At 33.7% G+C, this 23,651-nt stretch overlaps 1 protein-coding gene across 9 annotated transcripts in view; it reads right to left on the bottom strand.

The window, feature by feature from the left end:
• The window catches only part of Dmd (dystrophin), a 2,040,854-nt gene that overhangs the window by 1,899,302 nt on the left and 117,901 nt on the right, over positions 1 to 23,651 (bottom strand). The window lies entirely within an intron of this gene.

Here is a 23,651-nt window from a genome sequence, read left to right as displayed (position 1 = left end):
AGGGAAGGAAGAAGCCAAAGAGACTAGAGGAAAGACCATGTGAAGACAAAACTCCAGGTGAAAGGCTTCCAAAGACTTCAAAACTATGATACCTAGCATCTAGAACTGTGAGAAAATAATTCTTTTGTTTATGGTTCCCAATTTGTTGTGGCATGCTTTTATGGCTTTAGTAAAATCATATCCTCCTTACTCTCCGTTTACAATTTCTTGTATTTCAGTTGAAACCAATGAAAAAGTTAAGGACATGTCATCTAAAAATATGCCAAGTTTGATCAGTCGCCTGAGGTTCACACCTGTAATCCTAACTACTCAGGAGCCTGATGTCTGAGGATCACAGTTCCAAAACCCTTCAGGCAGGAAAGTGCTGAAACTCTATACTTTTTTTTTTGTCAGTCATGGGGCTTGAACTCTGGGCTTGGGTGTTGTCCCTCAGCTCTTCAGCTCAAGGTGAGTGCTCTACCGCTTGAGCCACAGTGTCACTTCCCTTTTTCTAGTGGTTTATTGGACATAAGAGTCTCACAGACTTTCCTGTCTGTGCTGGCTTTGAATCCCGATCCTCAGATCTCAGCCTCCAGAGTTGCTAGGATTACAGGTGTGAGCCATCAGCACCCAGCTGAAACTCTTAGTAACCACCAAAACAAAAGACAGAAATAGAGCTGTGGCTCAAGTGATAGATTGCTAGCCTTGAGCAAAACAGCTCAGGGATAACACCCATGCCTACAGTTCAAGGCCCATTAAGACCACAAAAAAGTTGGTATGCAGATTATTTGTAATTGAAAGCACTTGAGGAAGTATAAATGTTGGGGGGCCATTTGGCCTGACTTTCTCTATAAGAAGCAGACAACAGATTGCTTTGGGAGGAAATGTTCTTCATGTACAAAGGTTTCCAAATCACTTTGATCACTATAAACAAGTAAATGGGGTTACAATGGATCTGAAGTCTAAAATAAACCTTATGTTCCACTAGCTTCAATGTTTCCTCCCTATACATGTCTTACAAACATCCTGGAAATTTACTACCTTAGTTCAGATAGCCTGTCATTCTTTCACAAAGTCATTCATTCTTTTTTCCCATTATTTGGAGAATACATTGTTTCTGTAAGAGACTTTTCTCTATCTCAAATGTATAAAAGTATCACCTTTCGGTCATTTCCTCAGACTACTCTTTTCTAAGGATTCTCAATGAACATGTAAAATTAAATTAAAAAACTTAGAAACTTTTCTCATGTTAATTAGTTGTTCCATTAATTGTGTTCCTAGAGACAACAATGAGCCCACATAAAAACTAAAGAAGAGTAGAGAGATCTAGTAGGATACTTCTCTGTCTCTCTGGGTGTCTTCCTTTTGTTTTCTCAAATATACATACAGATGATGGAGTTACAGACATATACATCTGTAGATCTGTAGACCTCTATGTACTCTACTTGTGACTAAACCAATTACAACAAAAAGTTAAGAAAATATAATCACTGTGTTAGAATGTGCTCTGCCCCTCACATAGTTTTAGACATTGATTTGTTTATTCAGAAAACACTAAATATTTTTGGTACAAAGTTCTGCACTCATATCTACCCTGTCATCTTTCTACCCATGAAAGGTTAGAAAGTCTATCAGTAATGTAATACTAACACAGAACAAGTATTTGCAGAGATAAGTGTACTTAGCTGAGTTTTAACAACACATGAACTTGCATGAACTGTAAAATTGGTCATCAGTCTACAACAAGTAAAGAATTCTAATATATAAGTTAAGGTTAACTTTAAACTAATCATCAGTAATAATGTCTTTTAAATAAAATAATTGTATATATATTCATTTGTAGTAATCCATGTTTTTCAGTGCAAGGGATTTCTTTTTTTTTTATTGTGAAAATACTGTACAGAGGGGTTACAATTACATGGGCAAGATAATGAGTACATTTCTTATCAAGCATTGTAGCCTCCTCCTTCATTTCTCCTTCCCATCCCTTCCTATCCTCCCCATCCCCCCCAAAGTTGTGAAGTTCGTTTTCGACATAACAACTTGTACATCTCATTGTTGCAATGGGTCCACCTGTATCCCTATTTAAATGATTTGTTTTTCCCCTTCTCCTCCACAAATTATACCGACATCAAATACAGTGAAAGTAGGGGTTATACTGTGGGGGAGGGACATACAAAGCAACAAAGAAATAATCTTATAAATGTGTTAGAAACAATCGCATGAAAGAAAAAAAACATTTGAATACATATCTTAGGGTTCATTTCCCTAACATCACCTTATCTGACCTTTTCTGCTAGTGCAAGGGATTTCTAAGTTAATATGAGTTTTACCCAATTTTAAATATCCATTAAGAACCTAAACTCAGTTAATATTTCCACAAGATGATAACAAAAATCAAAGTTTTATTTCATTAACAAAGAACAATTCTTCACAGAAGAACTGTGAGTATCCTAATTAATGATTATTCTAATTGTTCCTCTGTGGGAGGTTCCTACTTCCTGTTCTGTTTTTCAACCATGGTAAATGAGCAATGGTATCACAATGTCTCTAGTCCAGAACATAGTCTATTTTATACAAATGAAATAGTGTTGTAGTTTTCTTACATTCCAAACCAAACCTTCAGGAGGGATTTATGATAACATTCCCACACTACATATGACAGTATGATGAAGTGTGTTTGTGTTGTATTTCTGTGAGCTCAAGTCATAACCATATAACCCTCCTGAAGTACGAACACTGGCTCCATCAAAACTGCTATTGGCTTTAAAGTTTGTTTTTTACTTAAATTATGTTTATTATTCATCTAAATAATCATTTGGAATTCATGGTTGATTTTTGCATATGTAAATCTTGTGCAAATTTTTAAAAGGTAGTACAAGTATGTAAATATATGTATATACATGTATATACACATATATACAAATATATACATACATATATACATATATATGTATAATTAGGATAAACCTATAAACTTATAACTGGCCAAGTCAGAGATACAGGTATCAACACAATGATTTTTATCTTCACTACCTTTTCTCCTTTTTTTGTTATCATTTTTTCTTTTATATTTTATATTTTATTTTATATTTTTTATATCTATTATGCCATGAATTCATATGGGATAGCTTCCAGCAGTTCAAGGTCCTTCTCACAAAATATGTTTCTCTGAGTAAAGCAGGCTGGTGCTTCAGTTGATTTCAGTGACCTTTGCACTTTGGCTTCTTTATTTTTCTGCTAATTTTTCTTCACACTTTTCTGAAAGCTATCTTGGCTCTAGTGTGTTTACTAAACTCAATATGCACATTAATTCTCTTGGCAAGATTCTTGCTCTTAACTTGTTTGTTTACAGCAGTGCCAACCGCACACTGGGTAACATTGTAGGCCCTTCCAGTTTTGCATGGTAACAATTGTGGCACATCCCTTTTTGAATAATACTCATTCTCTTTATGTGTACCATATCACCTTTCTTTTAGCTTAGCATACATGTGACCAAAAGAACAACTCTATATTTTCTAAAATGCTTAGTGAACACATTTGGGCAATCTTCCTGCTTTGTGTTGACCAGTTTAATAAATTACTGAAAGATGGTGGTTGTGACTGAAAGGTTTTCAGCTATCTTTCTATTTTTTTTCTTTTTCTTTTTCTTTCTTTCTTTCTTTCTTTTTTTTTTTTTTTTTTTTTTGTCAGTCATGGGGCTTGAACTCTGGGCCTGGGCACTGTCCCTGCATTCTTCAGCTAAAGGCAAGCGCTCTACCACTTGAACCACAGTGCAACTTCCGGTTTTCTGATGGTTTATTGGAGATAGGCTGGCTTTGAACTGTGATCCTCAGATCTCAGCCTCCTGAGTAGCTAGGATTACAGGCAAGAGCCACCGGTGCCCGGCTCTTTCTCTCTTTTCTCATTAAAATTCCATTACTATGTTTTACCAATACATAAACACCTCTTGGTTTTCATTTTATCTTTCCCATTTCTAATACTCTAGTTAGGATTTTTATTTTGGATAAGCCCCAAACTGTCTTACACCTTTCTCTAGAGAAATGCTTTTTCTATCCTTGGTATACTTTTAAATTCTGATCTAATGCAGCCTAGAAACCATGCATGGTCCCTGAACCAGATCATAACCTTGGAACCTTGTATGAATGCATAATTTGGGAACTCAAATTAGGTCTACTGCTGGTAAAGTCTGGAAATGGGTGTTTTGATAACTACCATGTGTTTTCATGGATACTCACATTTGGGAACAATTCATATGGAATTGGGTATATATCTGTCAAATCATAAGCTATCAATAAGATGTCAGTGTTCACTCTATTTAATAAAGTCTAGAACATAATTATTAGATTGTATTCATTTGCCTGATGCAAATTATCTCCTGCCTTCCAAAATGCTTAGTAACTTCTTGATATGAAAAAGCATGCTACTAAGTATGTGAGAAAATTTTATCTCTCTTCTAAGTAACAGAATTGAATCACATGCAACAGCACAAATCATCATGGGCAATCCCAACTATTGTCATATCTCCATTTAACTTGAAAGACTTTGCAGATTTTATTAATCACCTTTAAACTTTTGAAGACATAAAATTACTCCTCCCACAATACAAATTTTATCTTTTCTTCTTCATTGTCTGATCTACTTCTAGATGGATACAAAGTTGATGCTAGAAACTTATTTGAATATACTGGTCAGAGCTAGTCACCTTTCTAGCTATAAATAAGGTAACATCAAAGGTTGAGGATTTATTATTGATCACTAGAAACATAGTACACATTATATATCAATAAGAGTAGTCAATATGAAAATGCACTACATGTTTATCTGTAAGAAACAGGCTCATTAAAAAGTTAACATAGCACCAAATGTCAGTGGTTCCTATCTGTAATGTAGCTACTCAGGAGGCTGAAATGTAAGGATCATGGTTCAAAGCAAGGCCTGGCAGGAAAGTCTGTGAGATTCATCTCCAATTAACCACCAGAAAACTGAAGTGGAACTGTGGCTCAAAGTGGTAGAGCACTAGACTTGAGCAAAAAATGCTCAGGGTTAGAGCCCAAGGTTCAAGTTTTAAAAAGTGGAGGAGGGTGCTACTTAAGATAAGAGTTAAATGTAATAGAAGAAAAGCAGGCATAATACTCGAAGAATTGAGAGAAACAAATGTCAAACCACCCAGTCTAAAGAATGCTTTATTTTTTATTTAAAAATATTGATGTTGGAACTAGCATAAAAATGTAATCATACATCTTTGGTTTATCCCTTTTGTTTAAAAGAAGATTCTTGATTCTCAATGCATAGTAGACATGTTTGATTACATTCTGTGAGTGGATTCGTTAAGAATGTGAAAGTATTCCCATTCATTTCAATTAGCATTAAATGATATTCTCCCAATGAATAAGATGTCAAAAATCATGCTAGTAATTGCAGTCAATGAAATGAATTCTCTGCTCTGGGGCTGCATGCATATTGTACTCATCAACTGTACAATAAATACACACCTTCCTCACAACATAAGTAGCAGATGCTACACGAGAACATTTCTGACTGATGCTTAGTAATATGTGGCAATTTAATTCCAGATACTTCTCTGTTCTGAAAATTAGATCTACAGGTTTTACACTTAAATGAGCATTGTTTAGATGCATTAAATGTATTTAGATCTGAAATTTCATCAATTTTCAAATTTAAGTTAGAGAGGAAATATAACCTAATACTTTGAAAACCTTCCATGTAAATTGTGATTTATATAGAGATTGTTTTACTTAATTTGAAAATTACTTCTAAGCTGTAGGTTTTTGTTTTAAAGACAAACAAGACAATAAATTCAAGAGTATATACTCCTTGTTTTCCATTCCCTCATGGAAATGTACATTTAGAATTATGTAGCATACATAAATGTGAATATTCATAACTGATTTTAGCATTTGTTAGTGTTAACAATCACAGTGTTTACATACAATTGTAAGCTTTTCCTACATCAAGAAAAACAACTAGCATATTCATCAATGAAAATTTAATATAGAAGACATTTATTGGTAATGGATCATTCTTTTCATCACTTTGAAATACTAGCTAATTAATTCAACACACATTTATTGAATTTCTTCGAACTATAAAGTAGTCTAAAAACTGTGAGGACATAAACACTAATATGTAAGTTGTAACATTTAGGAGAATGTACTCCAGTAATAAAGATAACATGATTAATCAATTTTTGTTTCAAAAGTATAATCTCAGTCACTATTTCTGTCAAGTAGTAGTGGCAATGAATCATTTTCCCACAGCAAATAATATAAACAAAATGTTATTCTTGTTATCATTATCATTTAATAGATGATATAGGGACTGTATGCAAATTTTTCAATGGGAATTTGATTTCTAGATGTCATAGATTAGAATTCATCTTCCAATTTTCAAAAGTGAACACCATATTGTTACAATGTGAGTATATATATGATATTAACAGGGAACATATAATCTTAATCTAAATGTACTATGTAATACCTAGATTACCATCTCACTGGGTAGTACTTTGGTTGGTTGGGCATTCAAACTTTTAAAAAATTGGTTACCTAATCTATTTTAGTTGAAGACTTAATAGAATAATGTATGCCTTAATTTAGAAAAACACAATTATGGATTTATCAGCATAAGAATTATCACAGCTAAGTGCAGAGACTGTATTTTGGTTAAAATTTACCAACTTAAAATTCATTTTTAGGATGGTACATAAAAAACCTTTAACAAATTACTTGAAGATAAAATATGAAAGTTTTGTATAAGTTTGAAATGTCAGAATTATCTTAAAATGGGAACAAGGGGCCAATTATTTCAGTAAATTAGTATTTTCATATAAGCTGTTAATATTATTGATTCATAACATACAATTTTTCTCACAAAATACCTGTCTACCAGAGAGCTCTGGCTTTCTGTAGTGCTCTGGAAACTGGAAGACTTCATGAAATAAATGTCTAGATATTTACTTTTTACATGAATAGTATGGCAGCATAATAAATAAAGCACAGATTATACTCACTTGTTGACAAAATACTCATATATTTAGTGCAAAATAACAATAACTATGAATAGGGTATTAGATTCAGTAGATCCTATTTTTAAGAAACTTTTCAATTCTGTATGTTTAAACCATTCAGTAAGTATTTCTCACTTTGTGTTTGGGCATATATGTAATGGTTGTGCTCACATAGTTTTCCAACAACTAAATTTCCTTTTATAAGTGAGCTCTATCCCAGATTAACACAGATGAAAGATTTCCAACTATTGTGGCCAACCCTGAGGGTGGAATATGAGCTCAAGAAGCAGCGATGTGAAACTGAACACTGTCTGAAATGGACATTCTGTTCTGAGTCCCCTTCAAGAAACCAACAATAGCTCAAGTCCAAGCAAAAACACTTGTCTTCCAGGTAGTCCAAGCTAACCATTCACAAGGAATCTGTCCTCAGATACCCAGTACAAAGTTTTCAGGCCATATCAAAAAAAGCAGGCCTGATATGCGCAACATTTCTCCTGGTTTCTAGCTCAAACTTAACATCCAGATATCTCAGCTCTTTAGTCCTACAGAAACTCCTACAAGTCAAGGTCATGTTTAGATTCTGACGTATGAGAATAAGAAAGAAACAAACAAGCTACACTGATGAACCAAACAAGACCACTGATACATGAACAATCTAGGCTAAGCAGCCAACATTGGAACCTGCGATTGTAATTTTTACAATAGAGTAAACATTACTTATTATGTGTGTGCATGCATATGAATAAAACAAAGCATGCCCAGTATTTATTGTTATTATCTGTAAACCCTTTTCAGTGTGGCTTATCCCCAATTTCAAATACACACTGATTTAATAAGTAACAGATAAATGCTGTCATATTTAGTCATTAATTTGTGTGCCTTGCCAACTGTTATGGACCAGGAACCTACTGACACTAAGCATACCACCCTTTGTCTCAGAAAGCAAAGGTCTGAGTCACAAGCATAGAAACAACTTGAAAATGACAATACAAAATATAATTGCCTGCATGCGATTATTTACCATGAGTTTGCAATAAGAACAGACATCAGGAGCACCATATTTTGACCTTGGATAGTCAGAATTGCTTTTCTAACAATGTTCGATAAGCAAACATTAAAATAATGAATAAAAGTTATTGGTAGAATTAAAGTGAAAAAAAATCAAAAGACTTTTTTTCTTTTTATTTTATTTTTTTTTCTTCTTCTTCTTTTCTTTTTTTGCTTGTTTTTTGTTTTTTGCTACCTTATATATATATATTTTTCCCTTCTAAAACTTTTATTAATCTTTAATTTTTGCCTCTTCTGAAAAAATAATTGTTTTCCAGTAACTTTTTTTTTTCTCATCTTATAATTTTTATTTTAGGAATATGTGAATGAGCGTTTTCCTTTCTTTTCTTGTCTTCTTTCTCTTTTTCTTTCTTTCTTAATTATCTTTTTGTTTTTTGTCTAGCTCTACTGAACTTCTGATCTTTTCTTCTCCCTTTCCCATCCTTAAAGTTTTTCACATCTCCTCTATGTCCCTCCCCTTCTCGGAACATATTCACATTCCTCTCTAAATAGACGGTCTTTTAACTTCTATAATAACATTAATTTTTACGTTTCTATTTTTTTTTCTGGTCTCTCTCTCTCTCTACTTGCATCCTACCCAACCCATTTCCTGCATTGTGATTAGGACATAGTTAACTCTCCCTGTGCCTCCCCACACCAATCTATTCCTATTTTTTACCCACATCTCTCCCTAATCCTAATAATTTCTGGTTTTCCAAATTCTTTTCTGTGGTTCGAAGTACTTTAACATATAGTTGTTTGATGTTGAATAGATGTATCTGTTGAACTAGATTGTATCTGTAGACTATTGACTGTACAAACGCAAACTTTGGTTGATGGTTGCCTTAAGATAGTGTTCTAGCATAAAACTGGTGCAATCGTCATCTCAAATGGGCCGAGTAAGCCGGAAAAACACAAGAAAAATGGCAAATTCGGGTATCTCAATTCCCAATCTTGATAATCAGGGATTAGAACAGATAAAGAATAATCCAGAGGAGAGTTCCCAAATAGCTCTACAAACACTAATAGCAAACATGATAAATGAGAAGTTTGACAATGTACAAAGGACTCTGTATGAGCGTGATAGGGAGAGAGAGGAGGCATCCCAGAAGTTTATACAGGAATATCATAAGCGTGAGAAAGCTACTCAAAAACTGATACAGGATTTACGTGAACAACTTGAGAATGCTCAAAGAGAAAGGGAGGAATGGCGTGAGCAGGCAGAGAACACTCAAAGAGAACTGCAGGATTCCCACGAACGGGAAGAAAGAGAACTGCAGGAATCCCACAGACGGGAAAGAAGAAATAAAACTCTCCCTCTTTGCAGATGACATGATCTTGTATTTAAAGAATCCCATGGACTCCACTCCCAAATTACTCAAGCTGATTCAAAACTTTGGCAAAGTAGCAGGTTATAAAATTAACCCCCAAATATCAATGGCTTTTCTATATGCCAACAATGAGAAAAGTGTGGCTGAAATTAGGAAAGCAACTCCATTTGTAATAGCCCCACAAAAAATAAAATACCTAGGAATTAACTTAACCAAAGAAGTGAAGGACCTCTATGATGAAAACTTTAAAATCTTGAAAAAGGAAATCAACACAGAACTTAAAAAATGGCAAAACCTCCCATGCTCCTGGATTGGCAAGATTAACATAGTGAAAATGGCAATACTTCCCAAGGCTATCTACAAATTCAACGCGATACCTATCAAAATTCCACCCTCATTCTTCAAGGAAATAGAGGAGGCAATCCAAAAATTCATTTTCTTTCTTTAATTTACTCTTAGAAGACAGCTAATAGTAGTCAGCTTCGTGCCATGTATATGATAGGTAAGCCTCATTTATGTATTTTGTATCACTGCTGCTGTTTATTATTATTATTAGTGTTATTAAATTTCTGTATGTAGAGCTAGGGGTTAGATCTAGGACTTTGCCCAGGTTTAGTAAGAGCTCTACCACTGAATTATATCCCTAGACCTTATTTTGCTTGTTTTATTGTTTTGGTTCACTTTTCTGGCAGCTAATAGAAGCTACTGAAGTGATTGAGTAGTGATATTCCTATATTTATGAATTAGTGAATTTGAGAGAATGGAATGAGGAAGTGGTTATGCAGATAAGACAGAAAGGAAACAGTTGCCTATTCCTAGATTGAAATAATAGAGGAGTGGTAAAGAAGAGGTTGAGCCAGTTGCTGGTGGCTCACACCTGTAATCCTAGCTACTCAGGAGGAGAGATCTGAGGATCACAGTTCAAAGCCAGCCCAGGTAGGAAAGACTGTGAGACTCCTATCTCCAATAAACCACCAGAAAACCAGAAGTTGCGCTGTGGTTCAAGTGGTAGAGCGCTCGCCTTGTGCTGAAGAGCTGAGGGACCATCACCAAGCCCAGAATTCAAGCCCCATGACTGACAAAAAAAAAGAAGAGGTTGAAAAGATAATGGTAGATGAAACAGACATTGATTGCCAGTGGTTTAGACATAGCAATTTAGAGAAATAAGAGTTTTAAGTATGAAAGAGGGCTGGTGATGATGGCTCATGCCTATAATCCTAGCTACATATGAGGCTGAGATCTGAGGATCATGGTTCAAAGCCAACCTGGGCAAGAAAGTCTGTGGGACTCATCTCTAATTAACCACCAAAACCAGAAGTGGTGCTGTGGCTCAAGGGGTAGAACACTCGCCTTGAGCTGAAGAGCTCAGGTACAACGCCCAGGCTCTCTCCAAGCCCCAAGACTGACAAAAAAAAAAAAGAAAGAAAGAAAGAAAGAAAGAGATTTTGGACCAGGTACCAGTGGCTCCTACCTCTAATGTGAGCTACTCAGGATGCTGAGATCTGGTGATTGTTATACAAGGCTAGCTCAGGCAGAAAAAGCTGTGAGACTCTATTATGGAAATAATCAGCAAAAAACAGCTGAAGCATGGCTCAAGTGGCAGCCTATCCAGTGAGAGATCCCAAGATTAAAGCCTAATACCACAAAAATAAAAAGAAATAGGTTTTTAGCTTATGCCATTCATTGATTTAAAATAAACACAAAAAACCAGGCCTGCAAATCCCAACCTCAGGAGGCCATGTATTCAGAACTGCCTGGGTCTATGGTCTACCTAGGCAGAGTCTGTCTCATAATAAAATAGTAACAACAAAAGTGAAGGATGGGCCAAGACTGTGTTTCATAGGATGGAGGGAAAGTTCTGTTTAAACTTTTAGATTACAAGTGTCTTTGTCACATATGAATGGAAATGTCAAGAAGGTTGTTACAATTCCATTTCTGAACATCACTGGGTAAAACTGTACTAGAGGTAAAATTTGGTGAGGTAGCTACACAGGGATGTTAATAAAACCATAGACATGTGGATAACAATGAAGAAAGAAATCAGGGAGCAAGACTGGATTGAGTACTGAAGAATCCAAATATTTAAAGCCTGAGTATAGAGTATTAGCCTGCAGTGCAAACTGAGCAGAAACATCCTCTGAAATGCAAACACAGCAGGAAAGTACCGTGCATAGATCCCCAAGGAAGAAAATGTTCTTAGGAAGGAAGAGTTATTAATATTGACCACAGCTGTATGTTCAAGAAAGATGAAGAAATTGTGTCAATTGGTTTTAGTGACATGAAGTTCTTTACTTCACTTGAACTCAGCTGGGTGAAGGGTGAAGCTTGAACATAAAGCATAAAAATCTCAAGGCAAATGTGATGTTAGGAAAATGAACCCTTAGATATGTATTTTAATGTTTTTTCTTTCACACATTTGTTTCTAATGCATTTATAAGATTATTTCTTTGCTGCTTTGTATGTCCCTCCCCCACAGTATAGCCCCTGCTTTCACTATATTTGATGTCGGTATAATTTGTGGAGGAGATGGGGAAAAATAAGTCGTTTAAGGATACAGGTGGACCTGTTGCAACAATGAGAAGTTCAAGTTGTCATGTCGAAAATGAACTTTACAACTTTGGTGGGGGTGGGGGAGGAGGATTGGGTGGGGGGGTGGAGGGGAGGCTGGGAGGGAATGTGAAGGGTAAACAAAGGAGGAGGCTGCAATGCATGATAAGAAATGTACTCATTATCTTGCCCATGTAATTGTAACCCCTCTGTACAGTATGTTCACAAAAAAATTAAAATTATAATTAAAAAAAATCTTAAGGCAAAAACAGATCTCTATTTAATCAATGTGTATAAAGTCTACACAGAAGATAATACATTGTTTTGTTTTGTATTTTTAACTATAATAGAATTTATAAATTCATTTTCTGAAAAATTCTCAAAAATGAACCACTAATAGAGTTAAATATAATGTTTAATATTGAAATAATATGACTAACAACATTATAATACATAAATAACATTAAGCTATAATTATATATTGTAGTTGGAGAATAGTGTTTGTATAAATTGAGCAAAAATAGCTTCAACTCTGTTGTATTCTTCATATTTTCCTAGTAGAATTGATTTCCATGTTTTAGTCATAATTTTACTGATTTGATAAATATTCATAAAGGCAATGTACTTACATATGCAAACCACTTGATATCTAGGTAATATATATGTACGTATATATTATGTGTGTATCACAGAGAGATATCTACAAGTAGTAATAATATGAAAATAAATTAGATAATTTATTTTATTCAATACACTGTCATGAAGACTTTTTAGTCCTAGAAAAATACTATCTCCCACAATCTCATCTAATCTTATACACTAGGGAAATAAAAGTAATACAGGGTTAATTAAAATTTAAAAAATGGTTTCTAATTATTCCCCTTTTATATAATCATTTATGTATCATTTATAGCAGTAAATAATAAAAATTCCATATTTATACAGCTGTGCTATGTTGGTTGAAGCACCCCTCCTTTGATTGATTGGAAATTGACATATTGTATCTCTGAAAATGTATCTTTGCTACTTGGCTTACTATTCTTTAAGTGTCAATGACATTAGATTTAAGAAATAGAAGACACATTTAAAAGTGGTTAAAATTTATATCATCTGGATATTGATATTTTATTTGCTACTCAGTTATTGAGCAATAGTAAACAATCTGCATCATGGAAAATAGACTTTTTTCTGGGTCTAGAAATCAGGACCTGGGAATTATTCCTGAGATTTTTCTGCTCAAGGCTAGTGCTTTACCATTTGAGCCACAGCTCTACTTCTGGCTTCTTTGTGGTTAACTGGAGATAAGAGTTTCACAGACTTCCTTGACCATGTTGGCTTTGAACAGTGATCCCCAGATCTCAGCATCGTGAGTAGCTAGGATTAATCATGAGTCATTGGGTCCTGGCAAAAAGAGACATTTTACTAGAGAATAGACTATTAGGGATTATTTCTCATTCTTATCTCCCACCATCTCCATATATCTCGGAGCAATTTGTATCATGTTTGAATTTTGATCATTTAATTTATATATATATACTAATATAACTTTTGATAAGATAATAATAGCATTGCTTTTGAAGTCAGAGGAAAAATATATCATTTCTGAATATAGAAATGGGAAAACAAGGTCGTGTAGGATGCACACTGCTCAACTACAGGGATTTCATGTATTTAATAGCCTAATTCTCAGTCTATGCTCCTTGTACATTTCTAGAATTGTATAGTATACATTATATGCATATTTACACCTATATTCCACAATACTAAAGATAACTCACATTAAGATAAAAGAAAATTACTTTTCCTATGTGTAAAAGCAACAATCATAGCAATTTAAATAAAGTTGTTTATGCAAAATGGTATTCAAAATAATAATTACCATTAATCATTTTCATATTAATCTATTGAAATTATTTTAAGAAACTAAACTGTATGCATGTGGGCCCAATTCTCAGTTGTCTGTTCATATTGCATAGGAACCTGTACATCTTTGAAATAAAATCAGAAGGAACAACTTATTGAGACCATTCTGGGGATCTCAGCTGTAGATAATGGTTCCTTGGATATTTCGCATGTTCACATAGTAAGAAGACTGAGATAGGACTAATACAGTAAATTATTCTAGATAGCATCACAGATGATTCCCTGTGGAGGGCTAGAGAATAGACATGAGGTTATTTGGTACATCTCAGGTTTTTATACAAGAAAGGATAATACCTGAAGATGTATGGTCTTAGAATAATCTAACAAAAGGGTTTGAGTTTTTAAAAATTAGAATTCTCAACAAATACATTTAAATTTTCATTGAAGATGTTACAGCTCTTGGCATTTTATATTTTATTCTACTCTCTACAGATTCTATCCAAACTGAGAAGTTGTAGCAATAGTCTGGTTAAGAATTTTGTCTATGTACATGCTGGTACTAAGGCTTGAACTAGGGAACTTCCACTCTTCCTTGGGTTTTTCATTAAAGGCTGGAACTCTACCATGAGGGCCACATCTACACTTCTGTTTTTTGGCTGGTTAATTGGAGATTAGTCATACAAATTTTTTTTTAAATTTAAAAATATTTTATTTATTTATTTATTTATTTGTTGGCCATGGGGCTTGAACTCTGGGCCTGGACACTGTCCCTGACCTCTTTGGCTCAAGAGGTAGAACATTAGCCTTGAGCGCTACCTCTTGAGCCACAGCCATTTCCGGTTTTGGGTAGTTAATTGGAGATAAGTATCTCATGGACATTCCTGCCAGTGCTGGCTTTGAACAGTGATCCTCAGATCTCAGCCTAGGATTACAGGAGTAAGCCACCTGCATCTGGCTACAAACTGTTTTGCATGGGGTTGGCTTTGAATTGTGAATTGTGAATTGATCATCATATCCCAGCCTCCTGAGTAGCTTGGGATTTAGGCGTGAGCTACTAGTGCCTGACTGGTTAAAGATCCTTAATACTACTTCTACTCTATCATTCTTCAAATAAAAATATTGATTCTAACACATCAGCTGAGCTAACTACCTTACACAAATTACTTGGCCTCTCCAAACTTCCATATCTTCATCCATTATATAGATGATTCTTTGTCCCTGCTTCAAGCTAATGTTGGAAATAAATGAGGTACATGTGATGCATTCAGAGAAGAGTATGCCACTTAGTACAGCTTGATAAATAGTATATTATCTTTGAAGATTAGGTGAACCTGGAATAGTGCTGTTCATATACAAGATAATGTCAATAGCTGTGTATGTACAAAGAATCAATGCCTCATTAATCTTCATCACTATTCCTTCTATTCATTCTCTAATCCACATCTCCATTTGCTCATAATGTAGGAAATATTTATAGAGGTAGTTTATTCAATGAAAACATTCATGACCATACCATTCACAGGAAAACATTTATAGTTGATTCTTACCACACTATAACCCTCTTGACATTTTATAGTAGTTGTATGCATACACATATACCATGCTTATGTATCTGTTTTCTGGCTTGCAGAGTTGTAATCTCATAAAAGGCAAAGAGAATACAGCAGGTGTTAAACACTGTTTAGATATAAGTAAAAATCTTACATTAAAGTTGCTCACTATCTTAATAATATTATATTGAGTTCTATTTTCCCAAAGCTAAATGATAAGTACATTATACTTAGCCATGACTAAATTGTAATTATTCAGATGTGTTCTATGTTTTCAATATGATTCTGCTTTTATTTAAACTGAATTATCAATGTTTTCTAAGTATCTTCACCATTTTTGTAGATTTAAGAATAATCAATTCTACTAATGGTTCTCAAGAATTTTTGGACATTTTTCCAATAAGCATCTATATTAACTAAAACAGCATTAAATAAAGTACAAAGTTACCTTGTCATATCTATGCAATTCTGTATTCTCTAAAGGATGATTTTTCATATTACTTAACAACTCTGACTGAGCAATTGAAATTCAGAGTATGATAAATGTTTTACACTGAAGGCTCATTTCATTCTACAGTAGTCAGTTGAAATGGGGTTTCCGAAGAAGGTATTTTTAGGAAGTGCAGAGTACAGGAAAAAGCTGAATACATTACCCAATTTAAATATTTATTGAAGCTTTTCTTCTAAGGCAACATGTTGGTGATATCTCATTGAAATAGCAATGTGAAAGAGGAAATTAGGGATAAATAGATGGTAGAGATTGTAGAAACCAAGACACTTGGTACTGAAATGAAGGATCCTCATTCACAAAGTCATTAAATTGGAGATTGAAAGGGGAATGGTCTTCTTTACAGAAATATTGTTTGGCTTTTGATTTTTATCAGTCTATCTAGGCGCTTCTCTCTGATTTTTAGAGTGCTATTGTCTTCATTTTTCAATTCCAAACCTCCTTCTCTTCACAATCTATGATCTTTCTAACTGATCTCATCCACTACTTGGCTAAGTATTCAAATCCCTAAAAATGACTTCATTACCTGGCTTAAGGTCCCCCTATCCACATTACTTACTCTCTGTAAAACAATAAAAAATTAACATTCACAACCTCAGTCCTCCCATCAATCTAGTTTCTTTTTCAATCTTGTAAATAGCACCGTTATCCACATATTTATACATGTCTTGGAGAACACTGAATATAATTCAACACCAATTGACATTGATTCTGTCTGAAAGAAATCCTGAATAGGTTCATTCTCTTATCACCAAGGTCATAATTCTAGTCAAAACTACACCCTTTTGAATTGAGAGGAGCAATGTAATGACAGGTGACCTTCCATCTACCTATAGCATTTTCTAATCACTTTTTAAAAAACAGTGATATTCTTTTTTTTTTAATCCCACAGTCATTCAATTACTGTTCATATAAACACATGAAAGTCTGCTTTGTGCTTATGTAAAGACAAAAATAATTGCCATGACCTTTTAGTCTCTAAATGATCCAGCCCTATCCCATTCTTTCAGGTGAAGTCTGGTCTACACACCTTCCCTTCCTATAGTCTAGGGAAGCTGACCTTTTAGTTCTTTCTTCAAAGCAAGTTCCATTGTCATAAATGTTCCAGCCTCTGACTGTAACATCTTTGTTCTCTCTTTTCCCTTGGACAAGTATTCACAAGACCACTCTTTTTGTCTTGTGTTGACAATTATTTTTTCTGGAATACATAGGAATACCATAGGTCTCACCATTATATACTCTCACATCAATGGGTGACTTATTCTATATTCTGTTATCCCAGATGAAAATGAGTGTCAATGTATTTGTATGGACATCCTCCCTTGAATGATAATCTGTATGAGATTTCTCGTTTAAATGTTATTTCCTGTGTACAACACAATAACTGGGATAGAATTGGAAGTCAATATACATTTGTTGCATGGATTACAACTCATCAGCTATAAATACTTTGTAAGATAATAGGCATCCAAAATGTATACAGTCTTTCTGGAGACATTGTTTCTTTCATCTCTGGATTTATTTTGAGAGCAAATGTATTTCCAGACATTTTAAGTAAAACACTGCACAGACCATGGGATCAAGCAAAGTGAACCCTCTGATTTTACTTGGTGTTCTCTGGCACAGTCCATTAGGGATGGGGTGTGTACACCTAATCCAAAGGAATCCTCTAGCTCTTCAGCAGCTGTTCACATGGCTCCTGCCCTGCCCTTCAGCCCCAACTAAATCAGGATTCTCCAGCTGTCTGAGCTTCCCGTAAGCTTTCAGTTAACCACCTAGAAGCCAGCATTGCTTGTATGTGGTTATGCTCTCTGGAGTCTATCCCCGCTCTTCTCCCCCCTTTTCCCTTAATCTTTTATACTATATAACTGCAATGGAGATACATTAGAGTTATTTCACTTTTCCAACTATTCTAAAGACATAGCTGCACTATTTATCAACTCATTTCTAATACTGCCATCTTAATCTTCCACACAAAATTGGAATTATTCAACTTTGATGAAAATACTTTGTAAGTTTTGATTCTGTGAGTTCTTTTTTTTCCTTATTCTTTTAATTTGTCTGGTCATAATTCCCAAGGCTAAAATCTGCACATACAACAGTGTGCTGTCTCCCTTGCCCTTTAAGTCAGCATTTAGGCTAAAGTACTATTGCTACTGTAATCTGATAAAGGAGAGACAAGTTGTGTGCAAAAATAAATATGAGTGCCAGGAGTGAGCAAAAAGCTACGGAGGCTTTGCCCTTTTATAGTCCTAATTCTGGGACAGAATTAAAAACAGAGAGGGAGAGAAATTTAAAACAAAACAAAACAAAAACCAAGGAGAGGGTGAAAACATTAAATAACAAACTCAAAGCCCTTGATTTGTCCATAATTGGGAAGAATTTAGAGTGCTATTACTGTTAATTGTGCTCAGCTAACACTGTCCTTCCCAGCAAATCAAATTTTTTCATGATAATAGATTGTAAATACATCTAAAAGCAGAAATTGGCAAAGGGCTACATGTTATTTGAGCATTTCAGTTCCTCATTATTGTTATGGTTTTGAATGTTTTATAATTCACTAAACATAATCTAAAAGCATAGTAGTTCAAGTATCTATTTTGGGGGAGTTAAAAAATTATATTAAGCCTCTTGAAAACTTTTTAGCTATCTACATCTCCCTTTTTTACATGGCTAAGCTTTGGCAATAATAATGCATTTTAATATTTCTCTTATTCATAAGAACAACTCCATTTTTCCACTTAAAATGAATACATAAAAATATGTGAACTAAAATGAAGTGGATAGATAAAACTTTTCTAATATTTTACTTGAACAGTAACATAAGACAAATGACATCATAACACAAATAAGACAAAATTAAACTAGTCCTAAATAAATTTTGGCTTTCAAAATTGGCATAGAAAGTAATTTTCTAACATTTTTAAATTTAATGAAAATCAGTTCCTTAGAATTGTATTACATTTAAATACTAAGTTAGCAACTCTGGAAGAGTCATTTAATGATGACAAAAACCACAACAGGAGCAACATTTTATCAACATCCAAAGAAATGACAGTTCAATTCCAGTTAAAAGATAATTGTCCATTCTCCCTCAATTTCCATTACCAAAGAACGGGGTGCATAATTATACAGTGAAAGTGAGGCATTGAGGCAGAAAGCAAAAGATAATAAGGAAGGCCAGGAAGAAACTGATTTCAGAATTCAATCCTGACTGAAGGGAACATTTGTTTTTCTCTAAGCACACAGATGTTGGTGCAGATGTGTGTAAATGGGAACCCTAGTATGCTGTTGTAAGCTTGTTCGACCTCTCTGGAAAGTAGTATGGAGGTTCCTCATAAAACTAAACATAGACCTACCCTATGATCCAGCAATTTCACTCTTGGGCATTTATCCAAAAGATTCACAAACTAGGATACAGTCAAGCCACCAACACAATCCTATTTATTGTAGCACTATTCACCATAGCCAAGGTATGGAATCAGCCCAGATGCCTCTCAATGAACAAATGGATCAAGGAACTGTGATATATATATATATATATATATATATATATATATATATATATATATATATACATATATGAATTTTACTTATCAATTGGAAAAAATGATACTCTATCATTTGTAAAGAAATGGAATGACCCTGGAAAAACATATTAAGTGAAGAGATAATGGTTGCATAGTTTCTCTCTTATGTGAAAGCTAGACTTAGTTTATAAATATGTAAGTAAACACTTCAGGTGGTATGCAAATGTATTACAGTTCAACAAAATAAACACCAGGAAATTAGTACTTAAAGGGGTGGGGTGGAGGTCAAGGGGAGAAGAGGGAGAATGCAGTCAAAACTTCAATGCAGATCCTACAAAATTAAGAAAAGTGAGGGAAAGGGTAGGTTGCTGGGGATGAATGAGAATGTTGAAAGGGGTAACATTAATCAAGATACATTGTATTTATAAACTGCTTTGTTGAATGGCAACTTCCTTGGCCAACTACTAAAGAGAATGTAATAAAACTATTTAAACATTTTGTTTTTTCCAGGTTGACCCATTGTAACAATGAGATGTACAAGACACTATGTTGAAAAATGAACTTTACAATTTAGGTGGGAAGGGGACGTTGTGGAGGTGGGAGGTTAGGGATGGTAGGGGAAAAACAAAGGAGGAGGCAACAATGCTTGATAAGAAATGTACTCATTACCTTGCTCATGTAACTGTAACCCTCTGTATTTTCACCAAAAAAAAACTTATTAAAAAAGTAAAAACATACATAAACTAGAAAACATCAAACTGAAGGATTATATTTGATGGGACTACAGATTTAGCATAAATTCAAATAAAATTTATGTCTTAAAATGCAGCCTACATTGACTATGTGACCCATGGAAGACAGAGTATTATTTCCCTTTGGTTGTTTTAGTGGTGAGGTTGAAGTTGTATGGCAATGAGATATGATTTGTTTTAGGCATGAGGCACCAAGCCTTTTTTCTTTGTAATCTGCATCTGCCTGCTGCCAATCTGTAGTGTGAAACACTGGAGCCAAAGCTTTTGCTGTTGTTTGCATGTTTTGCAATATTCAGGGTAGTAATTATGAAAGAAGAAAGGAAAAGCCTGTACCCTATGTATTAAAGTATTTTACAATCTCTGGAGGGGTCATCTGCTTTATGAAGGCATGTTTAATACTAAAATATGCTATAATATATGGAAAACAACCTTTTATTCTAAAACTCTTAGAAAAATGTATGAGCCGAATTATTTTTACCCATATATATTGAAACTATCCTGTGCCTATGAGTGATTCACAATTAGCAGTTATTCATCCATTCAAAAATCGATATCAGAATCTGTGGGAAATAATTCACTTGTAATATTAAGTAGAGAGAGCTTGAAATTTTACAAGGTATTAGGAAGAATTCTGTGTGATATAAATGGACAAACCATTCCAAGTTGACAAAATAATGAACAACACTATAGCACTGTCATTTTAACTTTCATCCTTATAATTAAAACATTAGAATAAAACATTAGAATTCAACATTTCATGGTGTATTTTATAGTAAGAAGTTTACCTAATAGATACTTTTTTTCTTTTGTGGTACTTGGAATGGAATCTAGGGCCTTGCACATGCTAGGTAGGCATTCTATCATAAGCTACATACTCAGTCCCTAACACATTATAAGTCCTCTGTGGGATAAAATGTTAAGATCACAATATGTTTACTTACTCCTTTTTTAATTTTGAAGATCAATTTTTCTTTACAGAGCATGCTCCCCTAATGCTAACTATTTTCATGAAACTTTGCTAAGAAAATTGGTTGCCTTTGATAAAAACATAGTTATTTTCTATATTCAGTCCCATGACCTTCCTAACACAACTTTTCAATGTGAACCAATTGCCTTGATAAGAGAACACAGACCTCCTAGGATTATAGCAGGAAGATGTGAGATAGAAAACCATTACCTGTCTCTGAATCCCATCAAATCTGAACATACTATGTAAAAATAAACCAAGGTCATCATTATTTCTTGTCATTGTGATTTGGCTCGCTTTCAAATTATATATACCATATATCTGAAATAACTGCACCTCCACTATTAACTGGCTTTGATACCATGTTAATCAATGCATCTTTTCAAATGAAAGGCAGAAATGTCAAATTCTCACCATTATAAATTCTATTAATGTTCTAATATGCATTAAATAAAAACCTGTCTTTGAGAAATAATACATACTTTAAGGAAATATAACTAACATCAATTTCATTTTTTAATTTAACTAGGAAAAGATTAAACTCCAACAGATCAATCCAAATAAAGGTGAGGTCCTATGAAACTACTAAGTTTCCACTCACCTGAACCCCTCTTAAGTACAGTATTTTTCTTAAGAGAGTTCCCCCATTGTGTAAGCTTTGGCTCTATAAATTCTGACTTAACTTCATTTCATTATGACTTTCTTATGCTGTGTCAATAAAGGGCATTCCCAAGTCTTATTTGTCAATTACATAAACGTGATATGTGTTTATAATGGAAAATAAACCCAAAAGGAAATCATCTTAAGATTAATCCCCAATTAATTTTAATTATCATTTCTAAGAATACTTAGTACTCTGTGGTTGAAATACATATGCATATGCAAATACATAATTATATATTCTTATATAAAATTCTTTCCTTCTTATATTTGCAGCAAAACAGAATAGTTCAATCAAAACATAACTAATCAGGCATAAAAAGTTAGAGAAATATTATAATGGGAGTCGCACAAGGTTCAGGAGTTTGGGAAATCACTTTGTATTACTCTAAAGATAAAGCCATGATAAAGGCAAAGTAAATTGTTTTCAAAAACCCTGAATTTTCCAATTCAAAGAAGATCTTATTCTCTTTTCTCAAACCGAACAAATGGCTAAGATCTTGATGGTTTGCTTTATATAAAGCAAATGACCTGGGCAACAAGGATTTCAAATGATCTACAGGATTAAAGAAGCTGTGCCAGTAGTGTGAACTTGTATGTCAGCGCTGTCTAGCTGGAACAGAATTAAAAAACACCTTTCACCTTTTACATCACTGAAATCACTTAATTTGCACAAAACTTTGCAGTCTTTTTGAAAAATGCATACTCTATTGTGTTTTCCATGAAATTATACTATATAAATATACTAAAGCCTTCTTATTAACTTAACAAGTATATCATAAATTTAAACCAGCAATCTCATTTTCCTAGTTAACATGCCCCTACAAGACTGCAAACAAAAGTCTACCTGGTGATTTACATCATGTAAAATAATCTGAATAAAATGTCTATTTGACATGAGATATTTCAATCAAACTTTATGATACAACATTTGAGTAATTCTATAAGTAGATGTGTATGCAATTTTCTCTTTAAAACAGCAACTATTTGAATTTAAAATAGATATATTTTAAGTTTTCAAGGGCATTTTAAAAATTGGATTCAAATATAAAAATATCCATAAGTAGAATGTTGTTAAACAGTAAAACTTTATATACCTTGAAAATACTTTCATTTTCTCTTAAAGCTACTGTCATATTTTAGACACATTACTTGATGGCTATATAATGTGTTATAATAAAGGCCAGGAGGGACACCCCAAACTTTTAGCTTTCTTTATCTTCTAAGAAGTAAAATATTTGAATATTTATGAAAAAAGCAGACAGAAATTTTGCCTTGGTTCATTCCAGAATTTCAATTCCAACAACCTCTTAAAATTGCTTTTGTATTGTAATACCATACATATGTATGATTTTCACTTTGTAGGAATATCAACATTAAGTGATTCTGATATTTGTAAATTATAAAGTGCATGTATTAGTGTGTGTACATATATATGTGGCAAAGTACATACATATGCACCTTGTATTTTGTAATGCTAATAATGAATAGTTTTTCAGTTGCAAAGCAAAGACACTGTTGAAATAAGGAGACAATGTAAATAATTGTCATACTATAAAGTCTAATGGAATCTAATGTAAATTAACAAGTAGGCAATGTTAATTCATTTCCACAATATTTTCTGACAGTCTATTTGACTCTTTTGGCAAAAGTCATGAGGTATTAATTATTTTAGACTTTTTTCGTTCTTAATTATAGGCATTGCCCTCATATCTATTTCAGGATGATTATGATCCACAAGTCAAAAATAGGGGAAAAATAATCTCCTTCATCCATCTTTTTAGGACACATTGTCCTCATCATATATTATTTTCATATACTATTTTATTTGTGTTCATTTTTAAATTCTTCAATAGTCATCATGACTTTCTTGAAAAAAATAGTTAC

Source organism: Dipodomys merriami, unplaced genomic scaffold (genome assembly GCF_024711535.1).
Source record: "Dipodomys merriami isolate MVZ:Mamm:240054 unplaced genomic scaffold, mDipMer1.0.p SCAF_3, whole genome shotgun sequence".
Lineage (NCBI taxonomy): Eukaryota > Metazoa > Chordata > Mammalia > Rodentia > Heteromyidae > Dipodomys > Dipodomys merriami.
The sequence above is the reverse complement of the archived record's forward strand: the minus strand, read 5'-3'. Positions and strand labels throughout refer to the sequence as shown.